This window comes from Pelodiscus sinensis, chromosome 12 (genome assembly GCF_049634645.1).
Source record: "Pelodiscus sinensis isolate JC-2024 chromosome 12, ASM4963464v1, whole genome shotgun sequence".
In the NCBI taxonomy this organism is placed as follows: Eukaryota; Metazoa; Chordata; order Testudines; family Trionychidae; genus Pelodiscus; species Pelodiscus sinensis.
Window position 1 is genome coordinate 23,610,797 of NC_134722.1, and position 13,847 is coordinate 23,624,643.

Consider the following 13,847-nt stretch of genomic DNA (forward strand, 5'->3'; position numbering starts at 1 on the left):
ATAATCCATGTTGCCTTATTATTTTGTATAATTTTAGTCAAATAGTCAAAATTACCATTGTGTTAAGTTAGGCAGGATTGGGGCCCTCCTACAGTTTCATGCCAAATAGCAAGTATTTTTCAAGTCTCTATATCTTTTAACAAAGGGAGAACTTGCTAACTGTGGGAGAATTTCATGCCTCATTAGAACAGTAGAAGAGGATCTGGCCCAACTGCTGGTAAGGAGTTAATAGTTTCTTAAATCCTGGTCTAATGCACAGTTAAAAGAAGCAGTGCTGCTTTGTACTATTGGTATTTGTATATTGATGAGAGAGATTGTATATAAAATTAGAAACTTTGAGTAAAATTAAACACTTCTGTATCTAATTGAGAAAATGCTGAAAAACAAGTTCTGCTTTAACAATATGCCAAATATTTGTTTGCTACAGTTTACTATATGCAAGCTACTACAACATTATATTACAGGTTAAAATACTGACCACCACACAAATACAGCATCTCTTCAAAACAGAAATGTGTTTTTTGTGCAAAAGTGTAGATAAAGGCTATTTTCTTGAAATTGATCCAAGCAGGCTCCATAGGAACAGAAGCATGAGCATCCAAAGTAGCTGTAACAGCAGGAAATTCACTTTTCATTGCCATCTTGCTGTATCCCTTGTGAGAAGGGTTGAAAATAGTGCAGGAAAACTACAGGAAATCTATATCAAATTTTCTCGGGGATCCATCTTATTGTTTAGCAATTTTCCATTGTATCATATTAGCACTGTAGTTAGTATTTCTTTTTGGCAGAGACCATAAAAAAATATCACCATAGTGTTATCAGAGTGAAAATAAGTATTACTAATGCAATGCTAATAGCACAAACAAAATTGTTGGTAAAATAAGCTATATAAAACATTAATCTAGCAGGACCATGTTTGCCAGTTCACAGTGATTTAAAATGGCTATATGAAGCTGCATCTCATGTGGTCAAAAATATTTTTTTGCTGCATCTAGATCATTTTCTCCACAAAATGCTGTATGTTTGCTCAGTTCTGCTCTGAAGGCCATTTTGTGTATCATGAGACATACCTGAGCATATAGCTATGCCGTGAAATTATGGAGCTCTTCAGATTAATAGAAATCTTTTGTAAACTTGGAGCTTGCATTAGGAAAGGTATAGGACCTTGCTGATGAGCAGGTGTATAGAGAACATGGGCAGCTCAGCTTCATGTATAGAACATACATCCTGAATTCAGACATGTAGGAGATTGTAATTCCTGAGTTTTGGAAAGTATACTCACTTTTCTGATGTGCATACATATTCTCTTACCTTCAGATTTCTTGAAGAGAGGCCCATTAGAGATTAGAACCTGAATCCTGCTTGCATGAAAGGTAAATACAGTAGACTTCTGGTAATCCGGAACCTTTGGACCTAGGTGGTGCCAGATTATTGGATATGCTGGACTATCAGGAGGTACTATAAAGTGGTGTTTTGTTTTATTTATTTATTTATTTATTTATTTATTTACACACACACACACACACACACACACACACACACACACAGAGTACATACTGTGTTTTTAACCATTTTTATTGTAGCACAAGCACTGTCCAGTGTCACACAATGCCAGTGGCAGACTGACTTGGTCTGGTTTTGCTCGGTTCAGCTGCCACCGCTTCTGCCTTGTGACTTGTTTTTTGCTGAAGCTCACTCACTAGGCTCTTGCCATTTTGATGCTGGACTATCAGGAGTGCTATTCAATTGGATGCCCGACTATTGGAGTTTTACTGTACTTGCTTTAAAGCAACTCCATTAAATAAATGCAGCTTATCTGGGATTTCCACCTCCAACATGTTAAAAAAACGACAACCCTGTTACTGGCCATTCCCCAATGTCTGTCCTTGAGGGAGCCATGCTTTCGGTTCCTGCTACAAGCCCCTGCTTCCTCAACCTATTTCTAATATCTCCATGCTAGTGAGCCTTTGGTCTACCTTGCTTCCTGACCACCTGAACTGAGAGGAGATACTGGGACTAGATGGAGGGATTGGGCCATTTGTTAATACTTTATTAGGATAAATATTCAATCTAGTTTGTAACAATCTGTTTAAATAAATAGCTGCTGAAGCAACATGGCTGACTTAGAAAACTCTTACTCTACAGCAAATCTGTTATTTGCGTATAAGAACAGCCATGCTGGGTCAAACCAGAGGTATATGTACCCAGCATCCTCTCTTCCAACAGTGGTCAATACCAGGTGCTTCAGAGGGATTTCACAGAACAGATAAACATCAAATAGTCAAACACAGACCATGGAAAAACATTACTATTTAGTCATTTTCTGCCTGATATATATAAAAAAGAATATATGGAGATATACCATTTCATAGAACTGGAAGGGACCTTGAGAGGTCATCAAGACCAGTCCCCTGCCCTCACAGCAGGACCAAGTACCATCCCTGACAGATTTGCCCCAGATCCCTAAATGGCCCCCCTCAAGAACTGAACATACAACCCTGGGTTTAGCAGACTAATGCTCAAACTGCTGAGCTTTCCCATTGTGCCAACAAGAATACAGTATCTACAGTATAGGTTCTAAAATTAGAACCAGTCTACTTGTTGATTAGTGTGGAAGGGAACAGATACATATATACATGTTGAGTAGCACCCTTTGTTTCAGAGACCATGCCCTGTAGCAATTCTCTATCTATTTTGTAGTAGTTTTAAGACTTCTGTTGTCTAGGTATAGCAGCGCTAAGCAGCAATTATACATGTATATTAAAAGTCCTAGACAATGTTCTTTCTCTCTGTTCCCCAGAATTCCAAGGGAATTCACGTTATGTCTCTGTGCAATTATCATTCGTTAGGAAAGGCTTTACTTAAAAGGGGGCAGTTTATTGTATTGGAAAGGCTCATATAGCCCAAGGACCCTCAGAACTATGTCATTTACAGTCTTGTACTCCTATTAGGGTCACTCTCACAGACAGGTCTGAGGTGAGGTTCCTGAGGAAACATGTTCCAAACTTCTCAAGAAAGGTCAGGCTATTCCTGTCACTATAAGTAAGAGACAGTATTATTTGTGACTATTGACCAGAGCAGATGGCTATGCTCTCTGGTGGATAAGGCCATCAAGAAGCAATGTGGATGGTAAGAGCTTGTGGACAGCTTAGGCCATCATTGTCTCCATATGTCTCAACATTGTTGTGCCAGTAGATTGAGACAGGCCTGGATGAGAGAGTGCTGGCAATTTTGCATAACTTTTGCTCACTTAAATCCAGTTCGTGTGCTAAGACACCATCTATTCATCTCCCCCTCAAATCCTGTGACTATGAAAGAGCAGTAGAGCAGAAATGTATATGCACAGGGAGCTGTAGCTACAGATTTGCTCAGATGGCTCAAGGAATAGGATTGGTTTTCACTGTGAATTCGATAGCCCCCTGGGTAACTGAGCTTTCCTATTTAGGATCGCAGTACTCATCTCCCAAGTATGAGGAAGGGGCTAGGCCCTAAATATTGTCTGCTTCACCTTGACTCTGGTCAGCATACTGCTATAAGGATCCTACAATTACAGTAAAAAATCACTTGAAAAGACCCTTCCCCCACAAAAAAGGACAAACGTGACATCACTCGCATTGGTGATTAGAATGTACACCTCTTAATTGACTGAATAACAGCAGATAGGCCAGATAGAAGACCTGCTCTAGTTGGTAGAGAATTGGCTAGATGAAACATCCAGAAAATAGCCCTGAGTGAAACTCTTCTGATTAAGAAGGGCAACTTGCTGAAGAAGGAGCTGGGAATCATAGGGCTGGAAGAGACCTCAGGTCATCAAGTCCAGCCCCTTGCCCAAAGTAGGACCAATCCCAACTAAATCAACCCAGCCAGGGCTTTGTTAAGTCGAGAATTAAAAACCTCTAGAGATGGAGATTCCACCACCTCCCTAGGTAATGCATTCCAGTGCTTCACCACCCTCCTAGTGAAATAGTTTTTCCTAATATTCAACCTAGACCTCCCCCACTGTAACTTGAGACCATTGCTCCTTGTTCTGTCATCCGTTACTACTGAGAACAACCTCTCTCCATCCTCTTTGGAACCTTCCTTTAGGAAGTTGAAGGCTGCTATCAAATCCCCCCTCACTCTTCTCTTTTGCAGACTAAACAAGCCCAAATCCCTCAGCCACTCCTTGTAGGTCATGTGCTCCAGCCCCCTAATCATTTTGGTTGTCCTCTGCTGGATCCTCTCCAATGCATCAGCATCCTTACTATAGTGGGGGGTAGAGAACTGGATGCACTATTCCAGATGTGGCCTCGCCAAAGCCGAATAAAGGGGAATAATCACTTCTTTAGATTTGCTGGCAATGCTCCTTTTAGTGCAACCTACTATTCCATTTGCCTTCTTGGCTACAAGGGCACACTGTTGACTCATATCCAGTTTGTCATCCACTGTAATCCCCTGGTGCTCTTCTGCAGATCTGCTACTTAGCCATTCAGTCCCTAGCCTGTAACAATGTGTGCTATTCTTCCATCCCAAGTGCAGGACTCTACACTTGTGCTTGTTGAACCTCATCAGATTTCTTTTGGCCCAATCCTCTAATCTGTCTAGGGCGCTCTGGACCCTATCCCTGCCCTCCAACCTATCTACCTCTCTCCCTAGCTTAGTATCATCTACAAACTTGCTGAGGGTGCAATTCATCCTCTCATCCAGGTCATTAATAAAGATGTTGAACAAAACTGCCCTAGAACCAATCCTTGGGGCACTCCACTAGAAACTGACCGCCAACCTGATATCGAGCCATTAATCACTACCCGTTGGGCCCGACAGTCTAGCCAGCGTTCTATCTATCTTACAGTCCATTTATCCAATCCATACTTCCTTAAATTGCTGGGAAGAATATTGTGGGAGACCATATCAAAAGCTTTGCTAAAGTCAAGGTAACCTTCATCTGGAGTGGTCCTAGTGAAGCAGAATGACATGAAGCTGGTGTTGGACATGATATCAAAACACAAATAATTAGCAAGCTTATGAATTTCCCAAAGGGTGTGAGTGATAGGCTCGTGTTAATGAGACTCCTACTGTTTGGGAAAAGAGATGCAACTAGCATCAGTGTCAATTAACCTTCCCTCTCCCATAAACTTTCCAGATGTGATCAAGGACAAAGGGTAGGTCTACACTAGCCCCCTAGATCAATCTAGGGAGGCTAATGAGAGCGACCAGAATTGCAAATCAAGCCTGGGATTTAAATATCCCGCGCTTGATTTGCATGTTCCCGGCTAGTTGCCATTTTAGAAATTGACTAGCCCAAAGTAACTGCCTGCGTCTACACGTGACAGTGAAACGGGATTCCGATTTAAAGCCCTTAACTCGAATTAGCTGGTAAACCTCATTGCAGGAGGTTACAGACTTCAGTGTTAAAGTTGGTGCAGCTTACCAAGCATGGCCAGGTGCCAAGAAAAAATGGCCTTGGGAAATGCAACATCAGTGGGCCCCTCCTGCTGAGGAAATGTACTTAACTGCCTGTCAAACTGCAACAAGATGTCTTGGATGCATCCATGCTCCAAGCAGTGGCATCTTATTGACTACACTGTCATCAGGAAAAGAGACAGCTAGGATGTTAAAAGGGACAAGGGCTTATGAGAAGTGCAGAATGCTGGACTAATCAGTCTTATTTCCAAGCTGGCTAACTGGATATATCCTAGTAGACAACCACACATGTAAAAGAGCACCCAAAAAGATTAATGTCTTCAAATTGAAGCAGGGGAATACGAAACAAGATTTTGTTGATGTAACAACTGATGATAAATCTAATAACACTGAGGAGAATTGGGCATCATTTAGAGACTCTGGGTACGTCTACACTTCAGAGGCTTTTTTTCCTTGAGAAAATGGCCATTTTTCTGAAAAAACTTTAAGTCCACTCTGCAATCATGTTCTTTCAAATGAAAATTGAAAGAACAGAGGGGTTTTTCCAACATTGGTAATCCTCATTCTATGAGGAAGAAGCCTTTTTACAAAAGAACTCTTTAGGAAAAAAGCATGTGTGGTCAGGGAAGAGGGAGTTCTTTCGAAAGAGAGGGGAAAAGCACAGGTGCCCTGGTGGCCACTCCATCCATAGTAATCACAGCTTAAATGTGTCCATTCAGTGTGGATGCTTTCTCAATGCACTTTTGCAGTGTGGACGCTCTTTCGGAAGAAGTTTTTCCAGAAGAGACATAACCTCTGGCTACGTCTAGACTGGCATGATTTTCCGGAAATGCTTTTAATGGAAAAGTTTTCTGTTAAAAGCATTTTCGGAACAGAGCGTCTAGATTGGCACGGACGCTTTTCCGCAAAAGCACTTTTTGCGGAAAAGCATCCGTGGCCAATCTAGACACGCTTTTGCACAAAAAAGCCCTGATCGCCATTTTCGCGATTGGGGCTTTTTTGCAGAAAACAAATCTCAGCTGTCTACACTGGCCCTTTTGCGCAAAAGTTTTGCGCAAAAGTGACTTTTGCCCGAATGGGAGCAGCATAGTATTTTCGCAAAAAGCACTGATTTCTTACAGTAGGAAGTCAGCGCTTTTGTGGAAATTCAAGTGGCCAGTGTAGACAGCTGGCAAGTTTTTCCGGAAAAGCGGCTGATTTTCCGGAAAAACTGGCCAGTCTAGACACAGCCTCTGTGTACTTGGCTGCCTCCAGTATTCTTGGTTCCATCACATGTAAACATCAAAATTCATTTGATGAAGATGGTACTTACTTATGGAGACTATTGAATGAAAAACATCAGCTGCACAAGGCCTATTTAGGAGACAGCACTTCAACATCTAAGAAGGCAGCTTTCCACAACAACAAAAAAACTGTCCAATGTGAACTCAGAGATGCAAAGCTCATGGCTGAGAAACAAGACAGATGAGATTCTTCTTCACAGACAGGAATGATATGAAGAACTTCTGTGGTAGTCTGAGGACAATCTAGGGACCACTGTCATGAGAAACATCTCTATTATTGAGTGCTGATGGTACCACACTGTCCACTGACTTAGAAAAAAACTGCAAAGGTCAACAAAACACTTTAACAACATTCTTAATTAAGAAGCATTTATTAGCTTCAGGGGGTAGCTGAATTAGTCTCTACAGAAAAAACAACAAATGGTCTGGTAGCATTTTATATAATAACAAAACATGTAGATGGTATCATGAGCTTTCGTGGGCATAGCCCACTTCTTCAGATGACCGGAGCTATTAGTAAAGAGGAAACTGATTGACTGCCCTGAATCATTATCAACATATCTCTTGCTAATCCTCAAATACTAACTGAAACTGCAAAAGCAGTTTGTCTTACTTTCAAATGGTAAAGCACCTGGAACAGATTCTATGCTAAGGCTGGAAACACGTGGCTCTGAAACTGAATTTTTCCAGTCAATGTGGACTCAAAGAGCTACACTTGGGGAGTACAAGGATGTATCTATTGTCCACTTGCACAAGCAGAAAGGCAACAGACAATCCCACAACAACTATTGGGGCATCTGTTTGTGGTCAATAGCTGGCAAAATTCACACCAGAATTCTCACCTTGAGCAATCCTGTGAACAAGTGCTCCTGCCTGAGAGTTTAGTGCAGCTTCAGGAATAAATGTGTTACTATAGACATGGTGTTTGCACTATGTCAACATCAGGAGAAATGCCGAGGACAGAACTTCAGTCTGTAAGTGACTTTCTTTGACCTGACAAAGCATTTGATATGGTCAGCTGGGAGAGCCTTTGAAGATCATGGCAAAATTTGGTTGCCTGGAGAAATTCATTGCAGTAGTTCGGCAGTTCCTGGAGGGCATGCTCACTTGCACTGTGGATGACGGTGAGACATCTGAACCAATCCCTGTCACCAGTGGAATCAAGCAGGGCTGTATGTTGGCCCCAAACCTCTTCCATATGATTTCTGTGATGCCTACAGATGTCTTTTGGCATCAGATACCACATTGATGGCAAGCTCTTCCATTTGAGGAAACTACAGGTGAAGACAAAGGTACATAAGAACATAAGTTTGTGATCATCTGTTTCCTGATGACTAGTCTGTGAATGCCAAATTTGAGACTGACATGCAGTAGAGCATGGGCTATTTCTCTTCAGAATGACAACTTTGGACTCAAAATTAACATCAAGAAGTCAGATTGTGGTACCAGCCTGCACAAGGAAAGCCTAACATAGAGCCTGTCATCACAGTGAATGGTCAGATCTTTCTAACAGCAGACAGTTCCATTTAGCTCAGCAGTACATTTCAGATTGACAGTTCTGGCATTGGTTTCGTCATCTAAGTAAGTGTAACTTTTGGCAGGCGACATTCAAATGTGTGGGAGCACAGAGGCATTAGTTAACAAACAAAATGGAGGGCCTACAAAGCTATTGTGTTGCCAGATCTGATGTATGCTTGCAAAACGTGGATGGTGCACAGATGCCATGCTGTGAACCTGAACCACTTTCACTTGGGCTGTCTGAGGAAACTGTTGAGGATAAAATGGCAAGACAAGGTACCAGATCATGTGGTTTTCCTACGGGCAGGCATTCCTAGCATCCATCACAGATGAGGCTGTATCACTGGAATGTCAGATGAGCAACTGCCAAAGAAGATATTTTATAGTGAGTTAAAGAAAGGAAAACCCCCTCAGAGAGTTTAAACATTAATCCAGAGTTTTGGGAATATCTTGTTCATGATCATTCTATCTGGCAGAGTCTCTCATCCATACTGGAGCTACAGGCTGTGAGCATAGTAGAACTGCTGAGGCAGACCAAACCCCAGCAACAGTAATCTTAATTGGGTAACCCTTAAGGCATCATTTGTTAAGCGTACCTCAGTTCAAAGCTCACATTGGTCTGTTCAGCCACTTACGTGTTCGCAGAAACCGAACAGATAGGTAATGTCATGGCTATCTTCAAACTTGGAGGAACAACAACAGCTTTCAAAGAATAAAATGAGTATTATGAGCCCAATTACCATTGGCTTTCAATGGGAGCTGGGCACTTAACTGCCATTTGTGCCTTTGAAACCCTCCTCCAAGAAGTGTTTTTGATCTGCCAGTGGTTAGGGCTGGGCTCAGTCTAATCCCCTTTTATAAGGATTTTCATAACTGGGGTCCTGCCCCAAGAGCTCTGCTGCCAGTGTTTTGATAGTCTAAGTCTGGGTCTTTCCAGCTGTATTATCTTCAGAATGTCCACTTTACACTTCTCTTCCAATGTGGCACAGGGTTAGGATTAGGGATTCTTGTGAGTGGCTAAGCACAACAGCCAGAACTTTCCTTTATGTTTTCTGTATTTCTCCTTTTTCTGTTCCTAAGAATATTTTGCATGAAAACAGGATCTCTGAAATTCATAGGTTTTGCTCTCTTCTGTCCCCTCTGAAGTCACTCTGCACTGATTGTGATGGTATGAAGATAATTGGTTATGTTCACTGGAACATAAAAGTTTGGATGGCCATGCTGTTTGAGTAACAAAGATATGTTTGGGGCAAATATTGCTTAAGGAATGAGGAGAAGACAGCATTTGTACATGAAGCAGATACCATGGTGATACCAGGCAACATTTTTGAAAACACATAAGTGACCTAGGAGCCAAGTTCCAGTGAATTTCTAGAAAACTTAGAATCCTGTGTGCCTAAATATGCACTCTTCAAAATTTTACTTGCATGTTGTGTTTCTGCAGGAGGTTTTTGTCTTACTCTTATTCTTTTTCAAAATATGTCAATTGTCCACGGAAGGGGATAAGAGTTTAGTTCTGCCTATATTACAAGTAGATAATTGGGCACATCAAACAGTACAAGTAACTGTAGGGAATGAGCATCAAGCTAGAAATAGCCAAGAACTTGGGAAATAAGTTCAAATCCCTGCAGTGTCAACACACTCTCTTCTACATAACAAACTTAAGTTTTAACTCTGGTAATTCTCTTTCCTTCTGTAATAATAATAAATGCATTCCAATAACTCTTATGTATAGGACAGCATATATTAATTATTTTACAGTGGTAGAAATCTAATACATTTGAGAGTAGACTTGTTCCAGTAAATTAAAGTAATAGTACAAAATATATTCCCTTCCCCCCCTAAAACAAAAATAGGCTGTTAGACACTGGGGCCTATCCTGCAGCCATTGATCAAGTTAGTAATTCATATTCATACAAAAATTATACTATTTGAATGAAGAGGAAGTATTCAAATGACAAGGATTTTCAGATAGGGCCTGTTATTTGATAGATAGCTTACCAAGATTTTTGTTCTTACATTGAGGGACTAACACAGGCTATGACTAGACGAAGGAGTTTTTCCGGGATACAGAAAAACTCTGTTGCGTCCAGGGAACACGTCTGTTCTTCTGACATTTTGCAGAAGAGCAGACACGCTCTTTCGGAAGCCCTTCTTCCTCGTAGATGGAGCCAAATTTTGGAAAAGCCTCTTCCGAAAAAAAATTGGAAAAAGGTACGCAAATTGCTATTGCACATTGATTCCTACTGTGTACTGCTATTTGCAAAGTATAGTCTTTGGCCACTGAGATCCTAGATTAATTAGTGACCAGTGTTTGAGGTACTAACAGTTTGCTTTGTTAAAGCTTGTAACATTGTAAGTGTTGAGTAGAGATGAGAGGAAGAATAATTATGGAAATGTATTTTGATTTCCTAAAATACTTCTCTTTAACAATTTTTTTTCCAGTCCCAATCTTGCATTTCAAATGATAGTTAGCAAAAATTAATTTCTGAACAAAGGGTTTGACAGCTCTAGCAATAATTGCTTGATGCATGTTTCCTGGGGATTGTAAAATTCTAAATCAGTGTTGTTAATAATACACTAGAAGGCCTGAGCAGTTAGCTCTTTTTTGAAACCTTACTTTTAAATTTTAGCTGCAGCAAACTCCTATCTTCCATTATTTCCCCCAGCCCAATTGCTGTTGCTTGTGTCTATTAAGAAAAACTACAGTCCCTGACAGCTTTTGTTTACTGATGATAGGAATGAATATAATACCTTTACAGCAATAGTTTGTATAATTGAGTGATGCATGAAAAATACTGGTGGTGGAGAAAATAAGCTTACAAGCAATACTTCTTCTGAACTGTTGGTGGGAGTGTAGGCACACGCACCTGCAGTGCACAGAAGTATCAGCAAACTGCAATGAGGCCATGGTTGACCTTTGTCAGGCTCAATAGCCTTTCATTTATCACTGATCACAAGAGTGGAATGAACATATTTACTTGTGTTTTACTTTCCACTTATAATATCTAGTGGCATGGGAGGAAAATGAAAACAATTGTTCATATGGGAAATTTATGTGCTTCATCTGGCTATATGATTTCCACAGTTGTACCAGTGCCACTTAGGGACTGGTATTGCATTTTACATCTTTAGGCTACAACAAAGTAGCTTTTCCATCTGCTGTGAAACCTCTAATAATGCTTGTCTAGCTGCGTTTTGGTAGAACAGTAGTTTCCTTTGACCAGCAGACATTTAGCCCTTGTTTTAACAAATATGTTTAATCTGTTATAAAAACTAAATTTTGGGGTTTTGAATTCTTACTAAACTGAAAATTCTTTTTCCTAATTTCTCCTCCTATATGCTATGTGTAGATTAATTAAAATCCTCTGTGACTGAACTGAATTTTGTACCAGTTCCAGGGCTCTGACTAGCAACTGTTCTTCAGTATTAACTGAAGGGGATTTTGAACTTCTAAATCACAGTGAATGGTATATACATATATGGACAAATCCTCTTTGTTTTAGTTAGGCAAATATCCCAATTAAGATTGCTAGGATTATTCATGAGTAAAACAAATGAGATTTAGCTCATAATTTTAATCTTTAAGAGCATTTTGGTGATATTCATTCTGAGTTTGTATAATATGTAAACCTGTGTTACTATTTGAGCACTGAAGCACCACACTCTGATTTAAGACTCTGTTTTGACTAATATGTTCATTAACATATATGTACATACACCCACACGTATATTAATTTTCCTATTGAACTATTTTAGAGTAGCTTAAATTGGGAATTATAAAACAAATTCATACCATCAAAGCATGGAATATATAATCACTTAAGACAATTAACATCCTCAGAAATTTACATTAAACATAATTTTGAATCCCCAAATTCAAGTAAGCTATCAACCAAAATATTCTGCAGGCTCAAATCAGCCAATGCAAAGCTCCTCTCTCTGTGTTCCAACCTACTATACTTCATCCAGCTTCTATTCTGTTAAGAGTTAATGGGTGTATGGATGTGAGAGGATTCAAATGTATCATATGTTGTAAACTTTCTTGGTCTCTTTAATATAAGAACACCCCCATAAAATCACTATTTAACATGAAAATAGTGACTGGATTTTTTAAAATTAAAGTGTGCCTAAAATATTAACTTGTCTGTATATATATGTGTGTGTATGTATTATAATACAGAGAATATTAGGAACAATAGATTATAATATAGTTTTCTTGGGTTACATATGATTGCAGAATTCATAAGGACCTTGGGTATGTTCTTTCCATCTTAATTCAAAGAAAAATATTATTGCCACATACATTGTATGTAATACCAGCAGGTAGCTTACAGAGAAACTATAGGTATATGGTGTAATTACTGTAGATTAATATGAAGTATTGATGGATATTATTTTCCAATTGTATCATATGCATTTGTGATGCAGTTTCTTCATGTGTAAACTGTACAGTGTATGAACTGAAAGAACCATCTTATAGGAAACTCAGATATAGTGAAAGTATATTAAAGTACAATGGAATAAAATTCCCAAATTGTTTCAGCATTGCAGTCTGCAAACTGTTGTTCCGCATACGCAGCTTTAAGTGAATGTTGTTCTTTGAAAAATACTTTGATGTAAAAGATACAACAAACACATTGCATGCATATGATCTACACATCAGTAAGTGTACATACTGTATGCATATACTAGCATAACATGCAGGCAATCAAAGGTGTCATGTTCCTGTTAAGTTTATCTCTGGACAGCAGAGTTTACAGTGCTGGACAATATGCTGTGCCAATGGTTCTCACTTGCCATTCTAAGCTTATACTTTTTCAGTGCCCTCTAGTGTATCCATAAGTATTGGTTCTTATGGGTCTAAACATTTAAATAAATTATGGGTATAATAACAGTAAAAGTGCTGGAAAGCTCACGTATAAATGAGATATTTTGCTTAACTGTTTTGTTGTTGAATTGGGTGATGTTACCATCTTGGGCATTTTCATTCTTAGAAGTTCTCTACTTAAATCAGTGTTGTCAAAATGGTACCACAACCTCTGAGGAATACTATCTCTCGCCACCGACCAGCTGAATATGTCCATAGTTCTATTTGCTGTCAATGGGCTGCATAGGAACAGCCCTATTTTCCTTGCAAATCTCAAGTTCTCGTTGGCTTCAGGCCCCATATTTATTGGATATTTCTAGCTCTTCTCTAATAGATATGTATAGCTTTCATCCTATAAAATAATAATAAGAAATAAGAAGTCTGAAATGCTTCAACTCTACTTGCATGCAAATTTGAAAAGATTGCATTTATTGCTTGAACTAAATTTTTTTTTAAATTATTGATAGTAAACTACAGTATGCTCCTGTGGTGAACAGAATTCTCACTCTGCTAATTATAACTTAGCATATTTTCCCAGCAGTCATACAATCAAATTATTCAAAATTGCATTTCTCTATTGCATATTGCTAAACTCCAAGACAAGCAAACATCAAGATAATGAACAATTATTTATGACAAATTATTACCTTTAAATACAAGATTAACAACTTCTATTAAGATTAGTAAATATGATAAAAACACATTTATTACACTGCATATAATTTTCTAACTCTAAAGTAAACATTTGATATAGTCCTATACGTACATACTGT

General features: G+C 39.2%; 2 long non-coding RNA genes across 4 annotated transcripts in view; one reads left to right on the top strand and one right to left on the bottom strand.

Annotated features, from left to right (window-relative positions):
- Nucleotides 1-13,847, top strand: part of LOC112545491 (uncharacterized) — a 186,179-nt gene that overhangs the window by 71,687 nt on the left and 100,645 nt on the right. For 2 of the 3 annotated variants that reach the window (XR_012906695.1, XR_012906694.1), the window contains exons 3-4: nucleotides 146-217; nucleotides 1,318-1,373. The exons of the other annotated variant lie outside the window; for it this stretch is intronic. This is a non-coding gene — a long non-coding RNA (uncharacterized LOC112545491). The remainder of the gene's footprint in view (nucleotides 1-145; nucleotides 218-1,317; nucleotides 1,374-13,847) is intronic. 3 annotated transcript variants of the gene reach the window in all.
- The window catches only part of LOC142831070 (uncharacterized), a 57,440-nt gene continuing 56,522 nt past the window's right edge, over nucleotides 12,930-13,847 (bottom strand). Inside the window, exon 4 of the long non-coding RNA XR_012906697.1 lies at nucleotides 12,930-13,426. This is a non-coding gene — a long non-coding RNA (uncharacterized LOC142831070). The remainder of the gene's footprint in view (nucleotides 13,427-13,847) is intronic.